Below are 18,536 nucleotides of genomic sequence, written 5' to 3' on the forward strand. Positions count from 1 at the left end.
TCCCTAAAAAATACATGTTCATGTAAAAATAACTTTTAGTAAGTCAAATACTTTAAATAACCAACAAATAATGCTATTTTTAATTTGTAATGTAATCATTTTGGGGTTTTCATCTTTTTTAAGGCTATTTGTGCCCTTTAGATAGGACTGTATGTATGTCTTGTTTGTGTCTGACAAATACGTACACCTGATCTTTGCAACATCGCTAACATTTTGTTGCATGTTTTTTTTTTTAATCACAATTTTTATTGCTATTATAATGTGTTTTTTGTATATTTTTGTTTAAGCACAGTTAATTAACTTTATTTTTTGTTTAATTAAAATGCATTAAAAATTTTGCTGCTTAATGTATTTAAATTGTAGGCCATGATAATTTATTATAAATTGAATATTAACTGTATTCATTTACCATTTAGGTGGTCCATGAAGTCACTGTCTAATGCTTTTTTTTTTACATAGTTTATATTTGTGTCCTAATAACATACTCTTAGATTAATACAATACATTCTAAAGTTAGCCTCTTTTTTTCTGCATACAAAGTAAACATTTAATATTTTAACATCTCCTAATCCCTAACTTCTGCCTACTTTACAAGTGTAGTACATCTCCTGAAACTCTTCCTACTTAATTCTTTTGAAGAACACTCAAAGCAAGTTTACAACTCCCAGTTGGAAATGTGAATGACTGTGTTTTTTCTTTTTACAGAAATGATTATTTAGGTCTGTATTTTAATAATAGTCTCATAAGAAATAAAATACTTAGGCACAGTATCTGGCACAATTTTATAGCTTCTGTATACACTGCAAACGAAAGGCAAAACTGAGTATCAGTGGATCAAAAACTTAACTTTGTTTTTAAGCTATGGTGTAATATATAAATATTGTTTCCTTATTGCATAACAAAAGAATTTCTGCCTTAGGTACGCTGAAGGTGTTTATTGTAAATTGTTTTGAATAATACAATAAAATACAGTGCATTGCGTTCACATTGCATTACTTGCATATTCAGAAATACTTTTATTGAAGGTATATAGATTTCTGTTTTAAAATTAGATGCAACTGAGTTTTTTAAAAATAGTATTTTGCTAGGTGTAGAATGTAAACTGTAAAATAGAACTATTTTCAATCAGCAGATTGGTTTATCAGCATATAAATTGCAGAACTACTTGGTGTTCCACTGGCATAATGTATAGGGTTGTCTGAAGCCATTTATTATACAGCACTTGTTCTTGTTCTAAAATAAAGTTGCAGAAAAAGTTATTTCCATGTATAATGAATGCATTTCGATATTTGGAAGCTTTCATCCAGTGGGTGCTATCTGAACAGTTTATATTGATGGTGCTATAAAATCTAGGTCTACTGTTCTAGCGCAGATTTGGGTGCACATCATCTCCACCCTTTGCTCAGTAATGCTATCACTATTATTGCTGGCTGTCGTCCCTTCAATATCTATTTTTATTCCTTGGCGAGTGTGAAGCGGTGGAACTTTCCCTACTTGTCTACTTACCCTTAAATGCTGTAGTGTGATTGGGAAATCCCAGGTGTTGTGCGTAGCCTGTATGTCTAGACATAGTCTCCAAACAGCCATTGTTGTGCCTCCAACTACTACTTCTGGAGAACAGGATGAACTATGAAATAAGGACATGAAATGATGTTAAAGTATGTGATACATTGTATTGATCCCCAAAACAATTTAATGGAACACTCAGTTATATTGAAGTGCTTTAGTGCTTTTTGATTACTTAAGTAGAAAACATTGGTGGGAAAAAAACAAAAACAAAACAAAGGAAGTCAGTTAAAGTATAACATATTTTTCTTAAACTTTGAGATCTAGTGTATATAATTAAAAAAATGTGATTATGCTGTAGTGTAGTGTAGTGATAACCTAAAGAACTGCTAAGAGTGTGATAAATATCTGATAGGAGGGCAGTATTTATACTTCTTGTGTGAACCAATTTGTTTCTTTATCTTTCTAACCCCCAGTCCAAAAATCAAATGGAGAGTCTGAATAAGAAACATAAAGGGTTATTGCTGAAATTTAGACTAATCTTGTAATCTAGTAAACCTTTTCTTGTTTTATAGGTATGAAAGGGTTGGTGTAGTTGGTGATGTTTAAGCGTATTTGTAAAATGTCCAAATCACCCTGTTGCAACATTTTACTGTCCAGCATAAATAGTTTCTTCCTAAAACTAAAAAAAAAAAAAATAAACAAAAAATTCAAATTCACCGTAAAAAGAATAACTCTGCTTAGATTATAACAATTAAACTTTTAGTAATTTTGACAAAATTCTGCATTTTATATTTGGTTATAATATGTCTTTTTAAAACTGATCAACATGCATTCCACTTAAATAGGTATGTTTTACCAGGTATGTATAGTATCTAAATTGATTACATGGTCGGTATAACTTACATCTAGCATACAAACAGAGCCCAAAAAAGTACATTTTCAGTAACAATTTAAGAAGCACTTGCTACAGAGAAAATTCTAAGGGGCTCTGCACATATGACTCATTATTGTATTGCCCCCTGCAACTGTTATGCAATGCATCCCACTGTGTTTCTATGGGACTCTAAGCACCTCAGCCACATTTGAAATGAGAGTCATTGACCTCTGGGAAAAAAAGCATAAGCCCCTCACAAGACCATTTAAAGGAACAGAGCATACAAGTGCAACAAAAAAGTCTAAATGTTAATAAAAGAGAAACTATAATCATTGAAGCTTTAATGCTTTGTTTTTTTTCGGTTTGGTGTAAGTGGTCTATACATTGTATACAAGGACCAATATAAAAAAAAAATTCTTTGCTAAAATGCAGGGAATGTTCTGAAGGAATAGCTATAGGAATCCTAAACAAATTCTTTAAACTTTGTGGTGGAAATCATTTCATTGTTTCAAAGTCCTGCATTTATAGCTGCTTTTTTTATAGCTGGTTTGACGCTTTAGACTGTGTGATATGTTGCATTCTTTCTGTTGTTGCAGACTCTTGTATCATACTTTTTAAATCTATATACAGGGTACATATAGTATGGGATACATTTCTTCAATATATGGCACATTTGTTACACTTTTGTACATCCTATTGTTCTGTGTAACTTGCCACTACATGGAGTTTGCTTCTATTTCTATGAAATTTATAAAAAGTATGTATTCTTGAATATAGTGGACCTTCCAATTTGCAAGTGATGTTCCCTATGCTAATTATTACACATATACCAAAGCCCTTGTTTCTACATGTGTATTGCAATTTAACATTATGTAGCAATGTGTTGTTTTGATAATACCATGAAGATTATATGCTTTGATACCTCATCTACAAAGACATACCTCTTTTATTTGCTTACAAAAATGTGTACAAAATATTGTTTCAAGCAAGGTAATGTGCAGGTTGTGTTATGTATGATGTGTTAGCAGCAGCTATTTTCAGAAACTAATGGCACATTTTGACATAATAACACATAAACTGTAGTTGAATATAAAATCTGTGCACAGCATGGAATCTGACCGTGCTGTGAAAACACAAAGCTGTAAAGTAAGCACTTGTTTTAGGTGTACATGTATGTAGGAATGTGTACGGACAACACAAGTGTTGTGATCAAAGCTGGGCTGTGGAGGTATGAGTGTCTGCTATGGTATTTTTATTACATCTTTACGTAACTGCTGCAGTTTACTATTTTATGATAGTTCATGAGCATTTTGGTATGTAAACTTTAGCTACAATGCCTAAAGAGCATGCTAACACCACAAATACCACTGCTACATAGAAGTTAATTTTTTTTTTAATTCAGTAACAATAATGTTGCTCTTACAAAGGGTTGATAATAAGTTAGGTCATAAGCAGGACACATCCTTTGAGTACGAAAGTACAAAAATAGGCAGTAGGACAGTACAACAAAATCACTTGCTACACAAAATATCAAATTTTAAGCAAGCTGTAAGACTAGTTAAATTTCTTTGCCTAAAGTCATCTCTTTTACTTAGCCTATCAACTTTTTCCTAAAATATATTGAACTTTATCTCCATTTTTGTCAATAGACATAGTAAAACATTCTAGTTAAACCAGAACCCATTCCTCATTTAGGTAAAAAAAGCAGTATTACATGTAAAAAATAAATCATTAGTAGAAAAAAAATAATGCCTAGGTGAAGTGATGCACGAGCCTTCTGGTAACATCCTGGGTAATCTGAGATTCTTACATAAAGATGCTTTAGACTGTTAAATCTTCAGATGCAACCTTCTACAAAGCAGAATTCCAGTGACCAGGACAGGTTTTGCCATTTGTTAGCATAATCACAGGGGGATGAGTCTTGGCACCAGCAGGAGACAAGGCTTAATAAAAATTGAAGACCCATGTACAGATGCATGGAAACCAAAGGGACAAAAAGATTAATTTTAAGTCTAAAACAACATGCACAAATAACCACAAAGTAACTGAGCAACAACACTATTCTTACCTTTAAAAATGTAAAAACAAATATATGTATATACATATATATGTGCTCATGTTTATTCTGAACTCTAATTATTATAGGAAATAAAGCAGCAAGTAGAGACAACAATGTGTTTTTCTGAAAAAGTGAACCTATATAAATTACCTTCAGTGGATATAATCAGATGTAAAATGCTTTGCAGCATGGTGGCACCTGCAGACTGCTAGTGTGTTTCTGGTCTGGGAAAGGAAGGATTTAGTACGTCACATTATAGTGACAAGATTGTCTTCTTGGTGCAGCAGAGCAAGGGTTTCTGTGACTGTGCCAATTCTAATTACAGGCAGCTATTGTAAACCTGCTGACCTGCAATCTCAAAACATAGGAGTAAAGGGGATACCTTGTGTTCTTTTGAGTACTTAATGGTAAGACATAATATTATTAAAACACTGGGACATCTAAATAAAATTGAAGCATTGGCTGATTGATCACAGTTTACCTTCAAACGTGTGTGTTGCTAGAAAAGGGGTGATGTTTTTTTTTTTACTAAAATTTATAAGGGCTCTAACTGCTAAAATGTATTAATGTAGGTGTCCCCATTAGGGAGATCCCCTAATTGTTTCCATCTGCCAAGCAACCCTGTCTAAACAGAGCCTTGAGTCCTTCCTGGCAGTAGACATAAGACCTGATGGGTTTAGTTCTGAAAGTCCCTCCAAATGACAGGAGCTATTAACAGAATAACATTACAAAAGGCTGTTGCACTTCATATATGATAATTGTAATACTTGGAAATTGGAGACTCATGGAGTTTATTCAGAAAGATATCAGAATACCTATAAAGACTGACTCTACTCATTATTATCATGAGTTGATGGCTTGCTTAGCTGTTTTAAAATTTGCCAGTTGTGGTCTCCATCTAACATGACTTGGAGAAAGGGGGTAAAATGTTGTGACCCTACAACTGAAAGTGTCTGGGAAATGGCAGGTTATTAGGTATCATTTCAATAAAATATGCAGTTCTAAAAATATTAAACAGTGAAGGAGAAAACAGTGTAAGAAAAAAAGTTGAAAACTTTCTTCTTGTAATAACAGGAAGGAACAATGGTAAAATAGAGAAACAGACTGGTGGAGGGAACCTGAGGCAGAGAAACCGAAAGCACAAAACACAGTCTGGACAATAAATCCTTATTAATGTAGAATAGAATTATGGTTTTTATGGGTGAACATTGTCTTTTTGTCCCTTGGATATGCTTTATTGCTCCCTCTGTGATTTCCTTGTAGCTGACAGTTGCTACCGGTATTACTTCTGGTCCATTTCTGATCTCATAAAACAATCATATCTTAAGTGAATCTTAATTAAAATCTACTTCTGGACATATCCAGCCAATTATCCCATCCTTGATCTTTTATCAACCAATCAGGCCTGTATGCATGTTTGCAAATGTGTATATGGTTCTCCTAGGTACTGCCCGGGTTAAACACGAGATGGGGACTGTAGGTTTGGTCCTAAGTTGAATTTGTATGTAAATTGGAACAGGTACATTATTTTAATAAATTCAATTAGGACAGATGTTTATGTTTACAAATTATTAGGTCACATACTGTCAGTTACTGTAAAAAATCTTCACTGTGAGGTAATTACAAACAAAAAAAAATAATAATCCTTATAGAGCCTAGACATTCATTAATTTCTGGAGCAAGCTGTGCTTTGATATGCAAAAAGAAACAACTGCAGAGTTTGTCTTGGTGATTAAGGAGTTACAAGAGGCTGCAGAAAGAGCTCACCCCCCTAAGATCACTCACAACCTAAGCTGTGTTTTATTCTGCAATTCATGCAAACCTCGCCCTTCCCCCTTCAAGCCTCTGTCCTGCACACAGCGAGCAGGGAAGCCCCATTGGTATTTAGGAGACGTCCTTATGTCAGATGTCCTTCACCCAGGGACTACCAGTACATGATTTTTAAAGTGTTTTCCTACAGATATAATTTGCTTTAAGGCTAAATATGAGCCAGGTGGCAACCTTATCTGTGTACAAAAGATCAATTATTTACGATGGTAGGATGATGGTAGGATGATAGGATATTGAATGTGTTTGCTGTGTTTTGAAGCTCCTGACTGATCATGTATTGGATTGGGTGGTTGAGCCCAAATATAGTAGTAGATTTGCTGATGTGTACCAGGCCTTAGCTAGAATACAACTAGTTCAATTAAAGCTATGTTAATAATTTGTTACTAATCAGTTACAAATACACAGCGTGTAATTGCTTATTGGAAGTTCTAGTCACTGGATATTATTACATTTCTGTGAGTTGCATAACAGATGTTTCTAAAAGACAATTTATTATAGAAGTTGTACACAGTGGAATGAGCAAAAGCAGTCAACTACTACATTTATTGGCAGAAAGAGAGAAACTGTTATTATTATTTTTATTCAGTTGAGGGGCAATGCGTTCTCATGTAAAGCAAAACTGGAGGCTTTTCCTGGAAACAGAAAAGTTTGTTTTGTAAATAGAGAAATTTAGGTTGAACTATTCCCTTTCACTTTAAAAAAAAGTGCACCTACACTTACAGAGGTTGTTTTTAGTACTGTATCTTCTGATATGCATGCTTGTAGCCCATTAAAAAGCACCTGCCATGCCAAGTCCTACCCACTGTTTTCTGAATCCACATCACTATTTTTGAAACTGAAAGGGGAGGCTCGGAAAGGCTCGGACTAGGTAATGCAAGTTTTTTTGTTTTTTTTTTATAATGTAACTAGGTTTGTATTTGTTACGAGTGTCATAGGAACATTTCAATCTGTTTGAGGCATCTATATTAACACAACAGTACTAAAAGCTGGTATTTTGTCATATTTATTCTTATAAATGCTTTGTTAATATCTAATGATGGTTGGGATGACTGAGGGCACAGGTACAAAAAGTATGTGAGCCATGTCCATCAAAGCAAAACATTTTGGCTTTATATCCATTTAAACACAAGTCGTTAGGTTAATTAGTTTCCCCCAAATTGACCATAGACTGTATTAAGTCATATGACTATGGTAGGAACATTCTCTTGTGAGCCCCTTTGAAGGACAGCTAATGACATGATAATGGACTTTGTAAAGTGCTGCATATTATGTCAGCACTATATAAATACTATTTAATAACAATATTAATAGAAACAAATAATTTAAAATGAACTTTAGTTAAAACTAAAAATTATTATTCTCTATTTGAGAGAACAATTATTATTTATACATTCCCAAGTTTCAATTCAGTTTCAGTTTTTTTTAAAGATTACAGATTTCTCCTAATGCAGTCTAATTTTTTACATTTTGAAGCTTGATATCTGTAATTGTTGCTTCAAATTCTCTTTAGGGTTGCTTGAAAAAATAATTATTAATGTAATATGTGTCATATTGTGGTTTATTTATAAAAGACTACACATGCAAGTTGATATTGTTTTTAAATTCTTTACTCTGCTGTTCTTCAGCAGGCTTAAAAAAACCTTTAATATGTAATTCACCTTCTGTATGAAAAGGGTAAATGCTAGTTTTTCTAAAAATTCATCACACTTTCTCTACCTGCTTTATTTCTTACTAAAATTCACCTGGTTTAGTATTTTCAGTAGAAATTGTCTATGCAGAGTGTGGAACTCATGTTTTCAGTACAGGTTCAATATTCTGTGGTTGCCTATTTATTTGTAATGTACAAATTAAGATAAAACAGATATATCCCCCCTCCTAGATCTTTTAGGCCCAGCACATCAGGATTGTGGGCTGGTATTCCTGTAGCTAAGCAGGGAAATGTTGATGAACATTAGCACCCCAGGGTATGTTGGCACTTAGTTGCTGTAAAGATACTAGCCCATATGCATGGTACTCCAGGCTAGTTAGTCTTTTTTAAATTTGGCTTGCATTAAAAAAAAATAATGTCCTCCAAGTATAAAAACAACATTTCCTTTAACAATAATCTTTATTGGTTTTGCAGAAAAGAATAGAACAGCAGAGTACAAAATATAGGTCATCCAAAATAATAAGGGGCAGGAAAATGTATAGTGGACGTTGGAACAACAAACAGGAATCAAAAATTTAAGGGGTATGCCTTCCAGGTAGGAAGTAGTGATGCCCACAGGACACAGCATAGCTAACAGTACATTGTTGTTGTGAGACATTCCTGAGCATGAAGTAAGGCAGTATTGATGGACCTACTATCTATAAATGGATACAATAAAAGCTAAGATATAATGTTCCAGGAAGAAATTAGAACAATGGATATAATATAAACAGAAGCGGGAACATCGAATGAAAAGAAAAAGAAAGTAAAAGCAGGAGAAGGAGTAAGAGAGTATAAACAATATTTGAACACCATGGAAAGCTCATGTGAGCATATTTGCCTTTAGGTTAAAAGCCTTTGTTTAGTGTACAGGTGTTACTCATTTACTAAATGCTGTGTTCACCTAATGCACATTCATTCTATTTTAAGTAGCTCGAATGTGATTGTAGAAAGCCATGTGAATGCTACTGGATCTCATTTGAGTGAATGTCCTTAAAGAATTCAACTCAACTGCATTTTAGGAAACACTGTTGCAGATTCCTACTTCTTTTCTCCCTTTTTTTTTCTGAAACAATGCTTTTTTATTCTTCATGTCCTTTCCAAACTGAATACCAAAGAGCAGGTTTAGCCATCTTCTAACAACATGGTGAAATCTTGGGTGAATCTTGATTGAAAATATTTAAAATGTACCATTCAGTGTTCTATTAAGTAAAGCTGCAGTGTCTCAAGGAGTATCTTGAAAAAAGCAAATCTTTTTTCAGGGGATGCCTAAAACTGTGACCTGTATCTTACTGCAGACTTCAAGTAAGAAAATCAGTAAGGCAATCACAAAGCAGAAAATGACATATCTCAGGGCATTCTCTACACCTTAAGTGTACAAAATGCCTCCAGGTTGCTACAGTATATTGCATGAAAGTTTTTGACAGTTTTAGAAAATGACAACTACTGCACAGTAATATGGAAAGGTCAATTTTATTATATTAAATTACAGAAAGGCATGTGTTGCAAAGTGGCGTTTTCCTTTATGTTCCCTGGTAGTATTCCCGAGCCACACTCGGGGTGGAATTTTCATGAGTTTAAAACTCCTACCTTGTTCCTACGTTCAAGCGGCATCCTCCAGCTGCGCCTGCGACGCCCTATAGCGATGTCTGCGGCGTCCTCCAGTGTTGTCCGGCATCTTCTTTCCCTGGTGATGCCGGACGGGCATCTGCGTAACCTGGCGATGCCTGGCCGGCATTTGTGTCCCTGGCGTGTGAACATTGGGGATGCTGGCTGGGCATCTGCTTGCAAGTCTTAGGCTTGAGGGCGGTACTGTTACTCAGGTAGGTGGGTCCGGGCGGGAAATGGGGATTTTTAAATGTACCGCTTTTACATTTAAAAATCTTGATTAATCATACTGCCAAGAAAGTTAAAGCAAAACTAAGGATATTAATATGGAGCTCGCAACCCCTCACCTTCTCCTTGGAAATTTACCCGTCCCCAACTTTTGTAAGGGCAGGTATTGATGCTGGAAGAGAAGACCTGGCTTGCAATCAGCATTTTATTTTATCCCAAATTTGGCTAGTTTGGTTGAGGTCAGTCTTACAGTTCTGCTTAAGTTCTAATATGCCAAACAAGCTATAGTATCAATAAAGGATAAAACATTGCCAAAAAAGTTTTTGAGATCCAATGCATTTATTTTATACAAAAATTTCCCATTACTAAATACTCAGTTGGTCTCAACTGCAAAGATAACAAGCTGGTTGTTTCAAAATCAAGACTGAAATGAAAAGGACACATAAAAGTTAAGAAATTTACAGAAAATATTATATTTACTACTAGCCATGTATGAATACTCAGATTGATAATACGGGTCTCACTTTTCTTGTAGAAGACATTTGCAACTGTTGTGCAAGGACAAAAAGTGCTTTACAGGTTGATATTAAATCATGAACACAAAAGCTGATAGAACATGGTTGCCAAGCCATGTATCTTCTTATTTATAAGCTTCTAAATCTAACCTGATACCTAAGATAGGGGTGTATATACGACCTACATGGAAAATATGTACAACCTAATGGAAAAGCCTGAACCACAAGTGCTGTCAGGTGTCAAAAAAAGCTCTGATTCTACAAACACTACTTCAGAAATACCAAGCAACAGAGGTGTGTACTGTAAAATAGACAGTACACAGGGCAAAACACAGGGGAGTTTTTAGATTGTGGGGGAAGGTTAAGGGCGGATGAGTTCCAAACAGATTATGGTAGAGAGTTCCAAAGAAGTAGAGAAACATGAGAAAATCCTGTATTGGAGAATGAGTAGAAGTGACTGGAAAATATGTATGTCATTGATAGGGTGGAGGTTGCCTTTTGGGACAGTATCTGCAGAAGTGTACATTTATTATGGGGAAGCCTGCAGAGTGCTTTGTAAGTAAGAGTTAGGATCTTAAATGGTTATCCTTTGTGCATTGGGCAACCAGTGGAGAGACTGAATGAGGTTGATGGGGGGCAAGGTGATGATGATCCATGCATAACAGATAAAACTGGGTTCGGGTGGCCAGACAGTTTGCAGGTGCACCGCAGAGCTGCACTAATCAATCAGGGCATGCATCAGCAGTTACGTTGCATCAAAAATGATAAAGGAATAAATGCAAGAGTTGTTTTTTAGATGAACAAGAAAAGAGGTGGTTAGCATGTCCATATGTGGTTTGAGTTAGAGTGGCGGATAAAGGTTTTTGCCCAAGTAACATGCTTGAGGAGCAGAAGTTATTGCTATATTTTCAATGTTACCTTGGATGTACAACAGTAACAGTTTTTTCAAAATTCAATGGTTGTGTACAGCCAGAGAATTCTCCTCAAGCTGTTTTAAAGGCATGCCAGATGGGCTTGGAGAGGTAATAAATTTGCATTTAGAATTACTGATATAACTTGTAAGAATGACAAAAAAAACTTACGTTTACCAGAAAAGATTTGTTTTTTCTATTAATATACAACTGATGTGAGCTAAAAAGCCTCTTTAGAAGCATATATTATTAACATATATTTACTGTCAGCTTATATCTTGTAATGCTTTGTTCACAGCTGTACATGTCTCTTATTTATGATGCCTAACTTAAAAGACTTTCTAAACCAGCCAAACAGCTACGTTATAAAAGTTTTCATTTAATATATTTGAAGTTTAGAGACAACACCTTACAAATTCAAACAATAATTAGTAACACAGTTGATGGAATTGCTTCATTTAAGCAAGTCTGTTTGCATGTACGCATTTGAAATGCAGTACTTGAACATTACGTGTCACTAATAAGTAACCAGACGACCGCCAAAATTTTCTTTGAAGTACCTGTTCTGCACGTGAAGATATCCGTCGTTTCCTAATTAAAAGGATTCAGCTGTGAAAACACGTGCTTTCCATCCACACATGCTAAAGATTTGAACAGGTTTTCAACTTGATTTCTTGTTAGAAGATAATAAACCGATAATTTGTCTGAAAACCAGGGCTTTCGGTTGATTGGGATCTTTGCTGGCACAAGTCTGGAGATAAATAATACATCAGACGTCCTCACGTTAAAAGGAAGAAGACATGAAGAAGAAAAACATAAGTAGAATTTCTTCACGGGAGATTTGTGATTACTTAAGCCCTCCAAGGGAATGAAGGAAAGTGAGTTATCACGTGCACTCTCTAGTGCAGATCTCTTTATTGGAAGCAGCAGTCTTTTGATGAAGATGACACAACTGTATGAGGCCTTAATAGCCAACTGTGCGACAGTGTCCCTTTCCCTTGTTTTACAACTTGTCATTAGTTGAGCTACAAATCAAAGAAAAAACAAAACCCAACACAAATCAACATAAACGTGTGAATAAACTGTTGTTGTTTATAAAGTAGTTAGATTTAAGTATCATATGTTTTTCTGTTATCTCAAGGATACTCCTCTGACAGAGTATCTCCAGTATAACTATACATTGTTCAAAACTGCCTTTCATTCTTCCTGAAATGTTTAGAAAGGGAAGCCAAGTCAAACCTAAAAAGTACTGGATAGTTTTGAAAAATCATCAAAATGAACAAATGCATGGTACAAATAACAGGTATTTATCTTACAAGCATCAAAGATTTGAGAACACCCTGCACGTTTCCTGGACATTTCCCCAGACATTTCTTTTTCTTGCACAGAGCTTTTTTCGCATTACTCCAGACCTGCTGATGGAAAAAGCCTCCAGAATGGACCAAGAATATGGTGGATGGAAAAATGCCTTTAGGCTTAGGAAGAAACTATGTCTTTAAACGTATAAAACCTGGGAATGTTTTTATATATACTGTAAAATAAGATCAAAAGAAGGTCAGGAAATGGCCACATGATACATTTAAAGAATCCCAAGAGCATCCTAAGCCTTTCCCTGCTAGCATAATTAAAATAGCGGACCAGGACACTGTTAGTTTCAATGTGCTGTTATTACCAGCTAGAAGCCAGCCAATCTTAAATTCTACTGACAACTCCTGATCAAAGTAGAAGTGTTTTGGTCAGCTGATAACATCTATAGGACAGTGATCTGAACCCCGCTCATGGTATCAATACTCAGTTGCAGGTCCTAGGAGCCCGGGACAGGCACAAACTGGTCAGAATGGAGAATGGAGGAAGTACTTCTAGTTCAGAGATCTCAAACCCCAGAAAGCAGCAGAGTCATTTGCTCCAATTTTTTAGGATGGAGTTAAATAACAAGCCTTCAGGTTTTGGGGTTAAAGAAATCCTGGAGGATCAATTTTTTAATTGCCTATTATACAAATATACTCTTCACCTGCCTAACCATCACTCTGCACTACTCACTCCAAAGAATCACTGCTAGAGAACCACTTTAAGCTTGTAAGGCTGCTTGAAATAGTAAAGTTTCATGAAAAAAAGTTTCAAAATAGTTTAGGAGTCACCTATGGACAATTTTACTAAAACTGGGATATATTTTTTTGTCTCTGTGCATTAAAATAGGCTTTTGGGAATTTTTTTACTAACAATATAGATTTATGGGCATAAAATTCATCTTTTAACATCAAAGTTAAACTGATCCCAAATGCAAGTGAAAAGCACTTGAAAGCATGCTGCATTTTCCAGTCTACACAAGTGTTTACATATGTATGAACTGGTTGTCTGTTATACACCAGCTGTAAAGTTTTATTATTCATAAGCAAAATGCTTTTGTGAGAAACAACCTTCTTTCGTGTACTATTAAGTACTAATGTTGGTCACACACTTGGTGCAATTGTTGTCAGTGTCAGAGCTTTCAACTAACTTTTAACCACAGTCATATTCCACTTTCACCAATTTCCCAATTCTCAATGAATGAATAATGAAATTGTTGAGAGATCAATTAACACCACAGTAGGGCCATAATAATGTAATTTGTAATCTGTTTCTATACTGGCAAAAGGATAACTTGCATCATTAAACTAAACTTTAAAATACATTTCTATTCTGAAAGAACCTTATCCATAAACTTTTATAAGTTTGTGTATTATTGGAATTTGTGGTTAAGGTTCTTCTAGAATAGAAATATGCCATAAAAGTTTTGTCTTTTGTCTACAAGATTTTAATGTGAATGTATATTCCCTGTATATTTTTGTATAGTTTCTATACTAATGTAGATAATTAGTTTGCCATAACTGGGGAACAGAATAAGCCATAGGTGGTAGATTAATGTGATTAAAAGCTTTACAATAAGAAGTAGCATTTGGCCTCTAACATATTCCTGATTTTTCTATGTTAAAGCCAAACTAAATCCTCAAATCATATTTATTATATATTACTTGCATATAGTTTGTTGAATTTCACCTGGTAGGTGTAGAACTTAGAAACTTTTTATGAGTAAGGGCTCTTCAGGTATTGCATAAACAATTGTAACTATGTAAGCATCATGGATTATAAAGCTGAATATGTATAGGTAAAACGCTATGTGTTTGCATGTAAATGTTTTTGTCTATTTGATCCCACACAGGGTATTTGCTCAGCACCATAGACCAGGAGGTTGAGATGTGAATTTCTGAATAATGTTGTAGGGACTGGGTATCCTGCACTCTATTACAATTTTGCTCCTGGATTATGATACACTTTAAGTGTTAAATAATACAAACATTTCAGCGAATCTTTGTGTTTTTTTAAATGCCTGGGAATCACAGTTTAATGTGCTGCCCATTGAAGGCACCGTTGTGTAAATATTGAGGCGAGATCCTTTTCAACCGAAATGACCTCATAAGTATAAATGCCTGTGTTGAATATAACTTTGCAAGTTATATTACCTGACCTTTTATACAACTCAATACAAAATAAAAACTTTTATACTAAATCTAATATTTTATTTTAATGAGAACTGTATATATTGATATATTCAGGTAATTGGTCACATACTGGATCATTAATTTATATAGCACTTTGAAACCTTTAATGGAGACAGTATGATAAGTATAAAAAAGTAGATATGGATTTTGCACATTTTGAAATACTTCAATTAGATGTATATTAACACTTAGGGTGATTTAAAACAAGATGCTAAATATGCAGTTCAAATCCATACTTGGAAACTATTTTTCCTTCTATTTGGGTGATCCAGGCAAGGCTGCCCGACAGCATGACAGAGCCCAATTGTTCTCTAGTGATTATACTCCTCTCTCACTGTGTGTATTGCTTTTGAAGGGGATTACTGGAGGTTGATATCAAGGCAAACCTAAAGAGCTAGTTTAACTTAAAATACATTTGATAATGTATTCTTAATATCTATATCATAACATAACATAGCCCTCTAATAATAGACATGTCATAGACATTGCATAATGCTCATGTCTGCTGGTGGCAAGTGGTGAATATAAAATATCAATATGCAGTATTTCATGTCAATTACTATGAGAGAGAGAGAGAGAGAGAGAGACTAGAAATTCCATCCAGGGTAGATTACCAGGATGGCAGGTGCTGCCAAACAATGTAAATGAATTAAATCAGGATTGAAATAGGTGAAGAACAACCAACAAGTTGTCTGTTTAGTTTGCAATATAACTTGCAACAGCATGAAGTGTGAAGGACTGTTGCAAATTTTATCACATTCTCTAGCTGGGAGGGTCTTCAAACTGTATCATTATTACAACTACATCATAATTTTAAAGTGCAAGGTATGGTGAAAACCTCTCTGAAGTTACCATTGTACGTGTACCTACTTGCACATGCTCCCACACAATTTATTGACCCAAAAAAAAAAAAAAAACCTGAACATTTAACCTCTCTTCACTTCCCCAAAGTATTTTTATTACTATCTGTTTCCTATTTGTAGGGAATGCCCCACGCAACAGTACACACAATGATCACAATATGACCAAGGTCCTACACTTTCACGTTTTATTTACAAATTTAAGCAAAATGACATGCAATGAAAATTGGGCAGAGCTAAATGGTTACATTGTTTACAGAATGTGCTTTATTATGCACAATGTTAAAAAAAAAGCTCCTGCTATGCAAATAGTAAAAATGTTGGCCAGAAACTGGAAGTTCTAGAAAACAAGTGAAAAACAAGAATGCTATGAAATACAACCAAGACAGAAGAGTACTGCTGCTGTCCACAAATACATATAAGAATAGGTGCTGATAATAACATCCAGCATACAGAATGAAAGTAGAAACTGAGAATTACACCCAGCATACAGCACAAGGGGAATGGAATTGAGCTGTGTTCATTCTTACAAATAGGTCTAATGCTTTGTATCGGTTCCTAACACAGTACTAGAGAAGTACTACTGTGCAGCATCAACACATATAGATACAAACAGGAATGGAGAATTTCACCCAGTGCGCTAAACAAGTGCTATAAGGAGAAGTGACCATCCATACAGAATAAGAACAGTTGCTGAAAATTAAATCAAGAATACAGAAGCCAAGAATTGATACTGTACCTTACTGACAACAAAGTCTATAAATGTTTTTCCCAAAAATTCTAAAAAACGTTTAGCCAAAATGTACACATTTTTTGCATTGTATTTATAAGAGTTTTTTAGTTAGGCTAAAACATTTAAACTGACCCCACTGTGGGCACCAACATAACCTGTATACAATTCTCATATGTATATGGTGTCAACCCTTTTTTGAAAAGTAATGAATACAGTTCAGAAAAGTGAAGATACAGGAAAATGGACAGTTTTAGACCTGATGAGTGAGAGGAATCATCGAAAATTTATATATTACAAGGAAATAGTGTCACTCATACCATGCAAAGTGAACACTTTAATGCTCCTTTGCCAGGAGCACAACACAGCCTTTTAGGTGCTCTAGTTAAAAAGGTACCTTGGGTAAAGAAAGGCATGTGAGTCATTCTATGTCACATCACTGGTGCTTGAATATTGTCTCAACTCTGGTACATGAAGGCAATGAAGGTCCCCATCCCTGTGTATGCTCCACATGGAGCAACATGGTGATTATTTAGCTCTGTCCTTCTTGGATGCTCCATGGAGGCTAAATGGAGGGGTGTGAGCAAGAAGTTAAGGGGATTTTGCTCTGTTGGCAAGGGGGACACTTAAATGAACCTTTTGCTTTGCCCTACATAGGCTAAATACTAATTCTAATGCTTTAAAGATTACCCCACAAATGTTTTATTGTAAATCAATAGTAAATAAAAAAAAATTAAAATAATTGAAAGTGATAATCCTATTAAAATTGAGATGAAAGATGGCAAAAAACATTTCAATGATTATTATGTGAAGGTATTTTTTATTGCAGTAATTATACTTTATTTAAAATTTGCATGTGAGAAAAATCATCAGTTCATACTTAGTATCCTAGTTCATACTAGGTATCCTAGCCTATTGTAAATGCAATAAACAATCTAAGATATTAAATCACTTGTTCAGGGATAATACAGGGCAGCCTTTGGGATTTTCTAAGATATCATTGTTCGATGTAAAGAAATTGCATCTGAGATCTAATCGGTTGCTACAGACCACCTTACTTGCTCTCTTAACATATATGATGTTCATAAGACTCGGAGTGCTGGTCTGATTTTAAAGCATGGCATGAATATAAAATGATGTATATTTACTTTGAAAAGCATATTACAACAATTTCAAATTCGAAAGATTTAATTCTGATGTGTTTGCAGATTAAAACTGTTTCATCTGTATATTTTACCATAGAATGATCATTTTCACTCCATTGTGATTATTGACCAATTATTAGCATTTGTTCCTTTTTGCACTTTATACTGACACCAAGCTCAATTTTAACATCCTCCCAGTGACAAAATATTGAAGTAGGCGAAGAGGAAAACACAGTACCAACATCTACATAAGGATCCTGAGTATTTTAACATTTGTAATGGTGCTAATTTAAAACGCTTTTTAGAAATAAATTTCCACATGAGCTCCTGCAAGCCGTAAAAGCCTGGCATGTAAAACAAATTGTTTGTAACTGATGGCCTGACATATTTATTGTCAAAAAGAAATGGACATTAGACTGAAAAGCAGTTGTTAAAGGCCAAACAGTTTTTTCCCCTCTAAAGATGGCAAAGATGTGCGACTGTTCTCCTTTTTTCCCCCTAACAATGAACCACCCCTTCAGACATCAAAAGACAAGATAATAAGGCACTTCAAGCACAATCCAAGATTATATTCAACATCTAAAGGCTCATCTCTTGTCAGTTTGCATTTACTCTCCCAGAGATGTGATGCTTCTATCATCATGCTGTCAAAAGGAGTCTGGCAAAAGTGATGAGGCCTCTCATTTCACACACTTAGTGTTTTATCAAATAGCCCACGCTCTTTCTGATTCAGCCAAAATGGAGGGATAATTTGAGGAAGGTCATGCACAAGTACAAAAATCTTGTATTGATTTGTGTGATTAGGAGGCATTAAAATTGCACGTTTATGTTAGTTTCCAAGATGTTTTGTCACTTTATTTAGTAATACACTTTTCTGGTTTGGAGGGAAAATGAAAATGTTCCTGGGGCCTGTGTGAGGGGGGATGTTAAGATTTTCACAAAAGAAGCTTATCGCCGATCTCTGCTTTTGATGATAATCGTCATAAAATTTCTAGCATTATACTTTTTGGTATAGTGTATAAACATTGTAAAGTCCTGTAA

At 34.8% G+C, this 18,536-nt stretch overlaps 1 protein-coding gene across 1 annotated transcript in view; it reads left to right on the forward strand.

Annotated features, from left to right (window-relative positions):
• POU6F2 (POU class 6 homeobox 2) overlaps positions 1-18,536 on the forward strand; it is a 229,238-nt gene that overhangs the window by 21,801 nt on the left and 188,901 nt on the right. The gene's annotated exons all lie outside the window — the stretch shown is intronic.

Source organism: Pyxicephalus adspersus, chromosome 5, assembly GCF_032062135.1.
Source record: "Pyxicephalus adspersus chromosome 5, UCB_Pads_2.0, whole genome shotgun sequence".
NCBI lineage: Eukaryota > Metazoa > Chordata > Amphibia > Anura > Pyxicephalidae > Pyxicephalus > Pyxicephalus adspersus.